Raw genomic sequence first — 12,527 nt, 5'->3', positions numbered from 1 at the left:
ATAATAATACTTACGAGCTGGGTTGTTGATTCCACCATATATGAGATTCTCATGATTCTCATGAACCTTGTGAACAGGATGATGATTGAATGTTGACTGAGAGTGCAGGCCTCTAAGGCTTTGGCATTAGGCAGGCCTGAGGGGCCCCTGAATGAGCGTAATAACATTAGTGTGCCCCTGAGTGAGCGTTTTGGCTGTTTTATTATTAGTGAGAATGATTGGCGAATACTGGGATTAAAACTCTTTTATTATAAATTGCGTAAACTAAAATTAGATGAATAAATAAAATATAAATAAATGAACATGTTTTATTAACGCTTAATGTATATATATAAATTATTATGGTGGTGAACGCCAACAATGACTGCCAGATGACGGGGCAGGTAATCAGGTGATGACAGCCTTGGGGCAGGTAGCCGGCACTAGCTTAGATAGTCTCGGAGGCAGCTTAAGTATTAAAGGTTACATTGAGACTCCTCGGTTGATTTATGTGTAAAATTGACTGGTTTAATGTAAAGGAGCAAACATACGATGTCAGAAAATAGCTGTAAGGACTTACGAAGAAAGAACAATATGAAAGGAGAGAGGGGCATTGTAACAGGTAGCGAGAGGGGGGAGGGACAGTCCAGATATTACGGAGACAATGATAAGATTATGGAGGTGACCTGAAGGCAGTGTCTGGCAGGCGGCATAAGGTAAACACAGATGACGCTGAAGGGGGTGTGAGGTATGAGCAGGAGATGCAGGGGGAGGGGGATGGCAGGGTAATGATTCAGTTATATAGTCATATACTAGTTTCTAAGTAAGAATCCTCTTAAATGTTTACTGCCTAAAAATCTGTTTATTCTTGGTAGGAACTCTGAAATTTCTCCAATAAGAACTATTACCAAACTTGTATGAACTGATTTTTCATCATACAACCTTTTAACAAACTTCTAAAATCTCAGAAATTACTTTCTCATAAGAAATCCTTAATTCCAAATCTGTGACTGTCCAAATTCGCCTGAAAACCCTGACGTCGTATGAACCCCGTTCCCCCGAAAATAAAAAGAGGCCCGTATGGTCCTATTAATATTGGCCAGGTAATATTGGCCCCTTTTCCTGAAAAAATGGGCTGCTGAGTCGTCATCCCTACTACTAGCTTGGTGTTATGTCCGGTACCAGTAGTCAGCTTGGTGTTAGGTCCGGTACCAGTAGTCACCTTGGTGTTATTTCTGGTACCAGTAGTTACCTTGGTGTTAAATCAGGTACCAGTAGTCACCTTGGTGTTATGTCCGGTACCAGTAGTCACCTTGGTGTTAAGTCAGGTACCAGTAGTCACCTTGGTGTTATGTCCGGTACCAGTAGTCAGCTTGGTGTTATGTCCGGTACCAGTAGTCAATGTGGTGATAGGTCCGGTATCAGTAGTCAGCTTGGTGTTATGTCCGGTACCAGTAGTCACCTTGGTGTTATGTCCGGTACCAGTAGTCACCTTGGTGTTAAGTCAGGTACCAGTAGTCTGCTTGGTGTTATGTCTGGTACCAGTAGTCACCTTGGTGTTAAGTCAGGTACCAATAGTCAGCTTGGTGTTATGTCCGGTACCAGTAGTCAGCTTGGTGTTAGGTCCGGTACCAGTAGTCAGCTTGGTGTTATGTCCGGTACCAGTAGTCAGCTTGGTGTTATGTACAGTACCAGTAGTCAGCTTGGTGTTATGTCCGGTACCAGTAGTCAGCTTGGTGTTATGTCCGGTACCAGTAGTCAGCTTGGTGTTATGTCCGGTACCAGTAGTCAGCTTGGTGTTATGTCCGGTACCAGTAGTCAATGTGGTGTTATGTCCGGTACCAGTAGTCACCTTGGTATTATGTCCGGTACCAGTAGTCACCTTGGTTTTATGTCCGGTACCAGTACTGAGCATGGTGTTATGTCCGGTACCAGTAGTCAATGTGGTGTTAGGTCCGGTACCAGTAGTGAGCTTGGTGTTATGTCCGGTACCAGTAGTCACCTTGGTGTTATGTCCGGTACCAGTAGTCACCTTGGTGTTATGTCCGGTACCAGTAGTCACCTTGGTGTTATGTCCGGTGCCAGTACTGAGCATGGTGTTATGTCCGGTACCAGTAGTCAGCTTGTTGTTAGGTCCGGTATCAGTAGTCAGCCTGGTGTTAAGTACACACTCCATATATTGCTGTGAGAATGCTAACAATACTTAAACAATGCTAATAATACTAAAACAATCCTTATTTTAATGAAACAATTATAATAATTCTGAAGCAATGCTAATAGTATTTAAACAGTTCATATGGTATGGAAACAATGCTAATAATTCTCAAGTATTCTAATAATGCTGAAACAATGCCAGTAATTCTAAATCAATGCTTATAATACTGATTGATATATATATAATAATAAGGAAACATTGTGAATAATTCTGGAATATTGCTAATCAATCTGAAATAATGCTGAAACAATGCAAATAATTTTGATACAATGATGAAAATACAGAAACAAAACAAATAATTATGAATGTGTTGGAAATAATACTGAAATTCTGAAACAATACATATTACTTACTGTAACAATACTAATAATCCTCAAACAATGCTGATAATTGTGAAACAATGCTGATAAGTCTGACAGAGAACAAATAATTTTTAAACATCTGCGAATAATTCTGAAACAATGCTCATTATTCAGAAATTGATCTAATATTGCTGAAACACTGCTAATAATACAGAAACTATGATAATATTGTAACAATACTAATAATTGTGAAGCAATGCTAGTAGAGGGAGTCCTACCTGTAGACCCCAGCAAAATGAACTGTTAATTAGGCGGTAAGTGTGTTAATGGTGGGATAGAGGTCATTGACTCTACAATCGAGGATAAGTACAGCCAGTATCACCCAGCATTTGGAGATGGGTTTGCCTGTTGCTCCCAGGAAAATGTACCATCAAATGGCTCCAATATGTGGTGGAAGTGATCGGCGGCGGGTCCTCGTCCAGGGAGAACGGCACCCTGGGGTGAGCACTTAATGGCCGCAGTCGAAGTTATGTGAAAATAGTCCTTAATAGGGGGTGCATTATAATTTTTCATAAATAATAGTCTATTATAGGGGAGACAGCATAAATAATAGTCTATTATTGGTATATAGTCTTTCTTCCTATAAATATTGGAAGGCTTTTATGGTTGATTAAACCAACAATTATAGGTTTATGTACCCCCAAGACTGTGCCTGTAGTGAGAAAATGACATGGTGGATATTATATAAATTCATTCTAGTATTTGTTCAGGTGTGGTCAATCTTTTCCGGCTCGACCGGTCGTGTCTCAGGGGAAAAAACACTTACGTCACCTGCCTCCCATACAAGGGCGAGTGACCACTCCTTCCTCTCTCTAAAAGAGTTAAGGGAACCACAATCACCCAAGAATAAGATCTAAAATATGGCCCATTTTGGAAATAAAAAACATTTTTGTTATTAATTCATTTATTAGGTAAAGGCTACAAAATAATATATAATGATAATAAAAGTAGTTATATACCCTTTCCACTCCTCTTCCTCCTCCTCCTCCTCTGAGTAGAATTCTAAGCCTTTTACACTCTCCATATCAGTTGCTGGAGTCTCCACCATGATGAGAAGATGTCCTTCATTGTCCTCTACCCTAGTTTTTTTTTAGCAGCAGCTGACTTCTCTTCTTCCTCATTGGCAAGTGGTGGGGGTGGAGGCTGTTTATCTGCGGGGGGTAGATCCTTTTCTATGTTGGGGGGACCCTTGGCAGAGAGGGGGGTGGAATGTATAATCTGTAAGTATGATTTAAAATGTATGATGATTAAATAAAAAGTATATTTATTTATATCTGTTATTTGAATAAGTATACTAATTCACAAAATAAAAATACTACTTATCTCAGCCCCTGAAACCACAGACTTGTGACCTCTACAAAAAATGTCATCAATTAGACTACGAAACAGCAGTTCGTTCACAATAGAACTCCCTCGTAGAATTATAACTCGGTAAATGTGGACTTGACTGTTCTAAAGAAAAGAAGGAAATCAACAAATAAAAAACTATTATTACAAAAATAAATAAATAATATATGTCAAGAACTACAATCAATACTCACCCGGTCCTTCAAGGACATCAATCTATGATATAGTTTTTAGTGGTTTCTTCCATTTTGTAGGAAACGTAGGGGAGTAATGTAGAGGGTTGGCACTTGTCTGGGGTTTTATGGAGTAATCACCCTTCCCCTACCCTTCCTGACTCACTTTTTAGTCAATTTTCAAGCTTTTTTAGTCAAGCTTTTCTCTTTTTGTTTCTTTATGTGACGAGGCCATACCCCTAGCTTTTGAAACAGCCGAACACCAACGCGTTACCGTCACAATATATATATATGTGTGTCGTACCTAGTAGCCAGAACGTCGTACTCGGCCTGCCATGCAAGGCCCGATTTGCCTAATAAGCCAAGTTTTCCTAAATTAATATATTTTCTCAATTTTTTTTCTTATGAAATGATAAAGCTACCCATTTCATTATGTATGAGGTCAATTTGTTTTTATTAGAGTTAAAATTAACGTAGATATATGACCGAACCTAACCAACCCTACCTAACCTAACCTAACCTATCTTTATAGGTTAGGTTAGGTAGCCGAAAAAGTTAGGTTAGGTAGTCGAAAAACAATTAATTCATGAAAACTTGGCTTATTAGGCAAATCGGGCCTTGCATAGTAGGCTGACAAGTGCGTTCTGGCTACTAGGTACGACATATATAAATATATATATATATATATATATATATATATATATATATATATATATATATATATATATATATATATATATATATATATATGAATGAAAACTCACACCCCAGAAGTGACTCGAACCCATACTCCCAGGAGCAAAGCAACTGGTAACTACAGGGCGCCTTAATCCACTTGACCATCACGGCTGTAAAAGGAAGTGATAGCCAAGGCTATTTGAGCCACTTCCCCGACGGCAACTCGGATGGTAATCTTGGGCATAGCATTTCACCAAATCACCTCATTCTTTGGGGCACACGTGAGGAACACAAATGCGAACAAGCCTGAATGGTCCCCAGGACTATATGCGAATGAAAACTCACACCCCAGAAGTGACTCGAACCCATACTCCCAGGAGCAACGCAACTGGTAACTACAGGGCGCCTTAATCCACTTGACCATCACGGCCGTAAAAGGAAGTGATAGCCAAGGCTATTTGAGCCACTTCCCCGACGGCAACTCGGATGGTAATCTTGGGCATAGCATTTCACCAAATCACCTCATTCTTTGGGGTACACGTGAGGAACACAAATGCGAACAAGCCTGAATGGTCCCCAGGACTATATGCGAATGAAAACTCACACCCCAGAAGTGACTCGAACCCATACTCCCAGGAGCAACGCAACTGGTAACTACAGGGCGCCTTAATCCACTTGACCATCACGGCCGTAAAAGGAAGTGATAGCCAAGGCTATTTGAGCCACTTCCCCGACGGCAACTCGGATGGTAATCTTGGGCATAGCATTTCACCAAATCACCTCATTCTTTGGGGCACACGTGAGGAACACAAATGCGAATGTTTTCATTCGCATATAGTCCTGGGGACCATTCAGGCTTGTTCGCATTTGTGTTCCTCACGTGTGCCCCAAAGAATGAGGTGATTTGGTGAAATGCTATGCCCAAGATTACCATCCGAGTTGCCGTCGGGGAAGTGGCTCAAATAGCCTTGGCTATCACTTCCTTTTACGGCCGTGATGGTCAAGTGGATTAAGGCGCCCTGTAGTTACCAGTTGCGTTGCTCCTGGGAGTATGGGTTCGAGTCACTTCTGGGGTGTGAGTTTTCATTCGCATATAGTCCTGGGGACCATTCAGGCTTGTTCGCATTTGTGTTCCTCACGTGTGCCCCAAAGAATGAGGTGATTTGGTGAAATGCTATACCCAAGATTACCATCCGAGTTGCCGTCGGGGAAGTGGCTCAAATAGCCTTGGCTATCACTTCCTTTTACGGCCGTGATGGTCAAGTGGATTAAGGCGCCCTGTAGTTACCAGTTGCGTTGCTCCTGGGAGTATGGGTTCGAGTCACTTCTGGGGTGTGAGTTTTCATTTGCATATAGTCCTGGGGACCATTCAGGCTTGTTCGCATATATATATATATATATATATATATATATATATATATATATATATATATATATATATATATATATATATATATATATATATATATATATATATATATATATATATATATATATATATATATATGCAATTGACGATCACAAAACACTGATCATTTTATGCAGAAAATCCACAGAGAAATATGAAATGAGGTGAACGTTTCGGCTTTGTTAAAGCCTTTGTCAACACCAGACTGACCATGATAAAGCTACCCATTTCATTATGTATGAGGTCAATTTGTTGACCTCATTATGTATGAGGTTAGTCTGGTGTTGACAAAGGCTTTAACAAAGCCGAAACGTTCACCTCATTTCATATTTCTCTGTGGATTTTCCGCATATATATATATATATATATATATATATATATATATATATATATATATATATATATATATATATATATATATATTTATATATATGTATATATAGTGGGGTATTACTTGGGCCCAAGGATGATCAATTAAGAGACTAGTCTGATTCACAGCCAGGAAGATTAGTTTTGGAAATGGTCCTTTTAAAGGTATAGCTTACAGGGTTGGGGGAAGCTAGTAGTGAACTGTTTAGAGCCAAATAAGTGCTGGGGTAGGGAACATCCAGCGTAACTCATAATTTAGCATAAGCCACATGTATTCGATATATCGTACCATCAGTCACTTCTGTATTTAGCACCCAAGCATGAACGAGGAGTTCCAAGCTTAAACGTACATATATATTGTCTAAACCATATTGATCGAGCGTTGTTATATACAACACTAGGGGAAAACACATTGACAAACCACGGCGTTTCAAATCAGAAATAATTTTTTATTCTTGGCACTGGCGCCAGTAAAATATGAATTAGTGAATTCATTAGTGATTATTCCATTGTCGTCATTCCAGTCGGCAGAAGGCGCCAATTTTCCCCTGGGTAGACATTTCTGAGGGTGGCATCAAGGTAATTAATTTGATAAAGGACCAATAATGAAAATTTGAATGTGTTTTAACCAATCGTTCCTCTAAGAAAACCTGCACCCCTTTAAACATTGTATTTGATAAACCGTTTACAAATTCTACATAACTGTCATCCTCCAATTTTGTTGTGTCATCATCTTTGGTTAAAGATCATTTAAAGTCTATTACGATATTGGTCAAGTCTAGAAAAGCACCCTGGATACCAGGTATGTGAGAGATTATGCCTATTGGAGATGGCATTAATACAAGTAACCTCAGTCAAGAAAGGACTGCACTCACAGCACTAAGTGCTCTGCATGCAGCTTATTACTTTAATAACTGAAATTGGTGGCGTAGAGCCGCTGCCAGAGTCCAAATCCTTGGCACTCTGTATCCACTGGGTCGTGAAGCTCCTTGAACTGCTGATGGCAGCTGTATGGGTAGCTCTGAAACATCTCATACAAAATTTATATTGGTATGTGTGGCTATGAAATTAGTTCGAGTTCAGAAGTATACAGAGCAGCATATAAACAGCTACAAGTGTAAAGCAGGATCTAATATTGGGGACAAGGTTTTTGGAAGGTGTTGTCAAAAAGACACTTGTCATTTGATAACAATAACATTTATTCATGAAACCTAATAATAACAATACAAGGTTTTGTTAAAAACCTCAAAACAAATGTACTCACCATTTTCTGTTAGTTAATTTTGTTATAGCCTAATTCAACCAGTCATCTCCAAGCACATTTTCCAACATATATCGCTCCTATCGTAACACAGCTTTTCATAGCAGCTCGGCATATTTTTAAATAAAGCATAAGACAGCCTCATTACGTTCCTATCATTCTGCATATAATCTCCGTAAGTAAAACTAGTTTCAATTAGCTTTAATGCAGTTTTTAGATCCTTGTTTGAAAGATGGTAACAGAAAAACATCGCATATAGCCCACATACGTATGTATTTAAACTCTGAATTCGCTCTGTAAACGTGTATACATTACAGTCTTTACAATAATTTAAAAACTCCGAAATGTAGGGCGAATACACATTTATTCCATAAGAATCTAGTATAACTATTTTCCGTTTAGATTTATATACAGCAATCCAGTGGCCCATTACTTACCTTACCTTACCTTGAGGTACCTTACTTCCTTAGAGTCTCTTCCTAATGTATTTATTATAAACATAATCGGACTATCCCGTATTTATTTCATTATTCTATATATATCCGTCGCTAAATAGCATCCAATATATTCAGCTTTACTACCCGTCATATTGTTCAATGCCGTATTAATTTGTTTTGCAGTTCATGCTCTTGGTTCGCACGTAACTCGCCTATCAGAATAAATTCTCAATACTCCCGTTGTATTTCCGAATAAAATAATAACTTTATTTGATTTCACTGGAACAGCAAATTCTATGGTGATTCTCAAGTTGCCCGAAGCCTCTATAGGAAGGGTATCTCTCAATTCCTCAGGCGTTAGTCTAAATGCCAGTAACGTTCGTTCTTTTATAAATGAATTATATGTCAAGGTATTACAAGCGTTAAAGCCTACTGTACTTTGAGTCTCGTAGTATAGTTTTGAACATTTATTCAGGAACTTGCAAGTTATGTTAAATAAGTTTGTCCCATCATGTGTAATATATACATTAGATAAATCGCAGTGATCGAAATAAAGTGGATTAAGCGTATATCTATCCATTTTCTTTATATAGGCAGGTCTTTTCGTTTTTCTTTTCGTTATTCGTCCACTTGCTATCAATTTAGGACCTATACTTTTCAATGTTTCCATACCACGTTTTCTAATTGAATCTTTCAAAGTACCTTGGCCTGCATTTATATCCTGCAAAACATTTTGTCCCATTGTCAATGCAGCTGGCATAATAGTTTTTAATAGGAAAGGAGTTGCTCTACGAGCTAGACCAGTTAAGAAACTTAATATTCCACCTCCTCTTAAATGTCTTCTATCAAAAATAGTAATATCGCCCAGTGCTCCACCTCTCTTCCCTCGAGGAGCGATAAATCGCTCTACCTCGTCAATAGACTGCGTTACAAACCCAACCCTCATGTTTAAACGTGCCAGGAGAGAATGATAAACTCCCTCAACTCTTACCATTATATATCAACGGGTCTAATATGTATTACTGCAATTGTACATCCTTCCTTTTCAAAATATACAGGCTCCCCATCTTGATCTGTTAATTTAATACTGATGCCGTCAATATTAGTCGTATTTAAAGGTTTATATAATTTCCTGTGTGTTACATTACTTTGAAACGAAACAACATCCAAGATATTTACAATCTGATTACCAAACATGGTAGGCTGCACCTTATCACAATATACACACAAGAAATCTATACGGCCTCCTGGCCTAGGATGATAATAGCATGTATCTTGTACAGATATCCTGTTATTAGGTAATTTATTCATAATAAAAATATCATAGGCTTTACCTACTTCAGCTCCAATAACTTTACATATATTTCAACTGAAAGATAAAGAAATTCGAACCACCAATTTACCATCCTTTGTGATAAATAATTTTAACAACTTCTCACTAAATGCTGCATTGAACTTAATTCGATTAATACTCGAATCATATTTCATATAAATGCCCCCATGGTCTGGGAAATTATAATTAAGTATGGTTCCTATAAAACTCAGTGAACCTTTTGAAAATATAGTTGAAATTTCTCTATTTAAAATAGTCTTTAGCTCTATGCAATTATCACTCGCTAAAATATCTGACTTTAAAGTGAAAGATGTATTCACCGTACTCAAATCAGATAAATTTTTATTAGACACAAGAAGTTGAACTGAAATATGACTTTCCGGGTCATTCCTTATAACAGCAAAATAAGATGGAGGCAGGAATATATTCTTCAGGCACACTTCATAAGCTTTATTCGGGTCTAAAGGCAGCTGATTATGTAATCTATTTTGAAAAGCATTGGGAGCATTGTTTTTAAATACATCAGTATCTGAGTTACTTGCTGCATATATAACGTAACTATCCATCCTGTAGTCTATTAGTAAATGATAAAAATAAACAGAAACTCACCTTAATATGGTATCCAGGTAGACTCTCCTTCATCTCCAGCCTTGATCTTCCTCTTCAAACTCGGAGGAGAAAACACTTGATTTTTCGCATTTACATTTCTAAATAAATTCTTAGGTGTAGAGGTCAAAGAAAAAAATAATTTGGCTATGGGCAATTTATTTTCTGGGAATAACAATTTCGGAGTGCACATCCTGCCTATAACGTAATCAACAATATTGAGCCCAGTAACTGGATGATGTAATGTTCCCATCCTCATTCCACTTTACAAAATTATTTTAGCAAAGTTCTGCTGATATTTCACTATCATTTTAGCACATAAATAGCTCTTCCCACCATTTGAAAATCCAGCAATAATAATTCTTGATGGTTCACTAAATATATTCAACTGGGTTTCAGTAATAACTTTTTTCTGCCCTTCTATGATGCTGGGATTCAATAGACTAACTACAAATATATAATGAAAGGAGTATTTAGGCAAAATGTACATTCGAGTTTTATTTTAAACATAGCCAATAAATCATAGACATTTGAACATAGTCATAGATATTTAAACATATCCAATACAGTAACAAATCATAGTCATAGACAATACAATATCAAATATCATAGACATTAAATCATAGTCATAGACAATACAATATCAAATATCATAGACATTAAATCATAGTCATAGACAATACACTATCAAAATAAATCATAGACATTAAATCATAGTCATAGACAATACACTATCAAAATAAATCGTAGTCATAGACAATACACTATCAAAATAAATCGTAGTCATAGACAATACAGTATCAAAATAAATCATAGCCATTAAACCATAGACATTTTCATATCCAATACAGTAACAAATCATAGCCATTAAATCATAGACATAGACATTTGAACTTAGCCAATACAGTATCAAATCATAGACATATACATTAAATCATAGACATAGACATTTGAACTTAGCCAATACAGTATCAAATCATAGACATTTGAACATAGTCATTTTCTTATCCAATACAGTAACAAATCATAGCCAATACAATATCAAAATAACTTAGACATTTGAATATAGTTATAGATAATACATAGACAATACAGTAACATAGACTTAGTTGTTATTAGGGAATAATTGCTGAGCGACTCTATCCCTCTTATCCCAAAGATTAAAAGTGGGGAATAATGGACGTCTTGGTTGGGGATTATCTACAATTACTGGATCCTCTACCTGCACCTCACGCTCTGGGATGTCTGGGTGACCGTAAGCTAATGACTGTGGGACTAATGAGATACCTCTTGTCATCAAAAGCTGACAGGCCGCGCTTAGTTGTTTTACATGTGCATATTTTTTTTTTTTTTTTTTTTTTTTTTTTGAGATATATACAAGAGTTGTTACATTCTTGTACAGCCACTAGTACGCGTAGCGTTTTGGGCAAGTCCTTAATCCTATGGTCCCTGGAATACGATCCCCTGCTGCGAAGAATCGTTTTTTCATCCAAGTACACATTTTACTGTTGCGTTAAACAGAGGCTACAGTTAAGGAATTGCGCCCAGTAAATCCTCCCCGGCCAGGATACGAACCCATGACATAGCGCTCGCGGAACGCCAGGCTTACCACTACACCATGGAGACTGCTGACTGCCGATAACCATATCTGTCCGTTAACATTACGAATGGATCGGGATATAAAATTAAAAGTTGTATTTGTCTCTAATGTGTTCTGAAAAGATGCATGTGTTATTTTCTTTTGTTGGTGATAAGGAACCCCTTTACATTTACATAAATGTTCATTATCAAAGGGTTAGGAGAGAATAAGTTTTAGGCTTGAGTGCAATTATTTCAGTTATAATTTTCTGCTTTACTTCTGACTTGAGGAGTCCTAGTTCACCTTTGCAAGTAGCAGAATACATAGGATGATCTTTGTCAAAATTACTGAAATCCATATAATCTACTAGAGGAGCTTTTGTCATTTCCTGAAAGGCATCTTTACAGGCAAGAGTAAATATGAATGAGTCTGTATCTGTATAAATTAGTCTAGCTCTCTCCCCATAATGGGCTTTAACTACATTATACCAGAACTCATATAAACGCCTCTTGGCTATCTGCAAGATCTGATATCCCATGTAAGAAGGAGTGGTAACTTTAAGGATGTCTTTCATTACTGTACAGAGAACCCTATCTGGACCTAAAGAGACAGCTCGTTTATACAAAGGGTTTCTTGCATGAGTTAAGAATGAATGTTTTGTCGTTACTAGATGGTGGGTATTAGCATATCTAGAAATACTGGTCATTGATTTCCCGTATAGACTATTACTTATGAGTTTAAAGGCTTTTCCTTTAACTTCACAGGTATTATTGGCTCGTT

The sequence above is a fragment of the Procambarus clarkii genome, chromosome 29 (genome assembly GCF_040958095.1).
Source record: "Procambarus clarkii isolate CNS0578487 chromosome 29, FALCON_Pclarkii_2.0, whole genome shotgun sequence".
Lineage (NCBI taxonomy): Eukaryota > Metazoa > Arthropoda > Malacostraca > Decapoda > Cambaridae > Procambarus > Procambarus clarkii.
The sequence above is the reverse complement of the archived record's forward strand: the minus strand, read 5'-3'. Positions refer to the sequence as shown.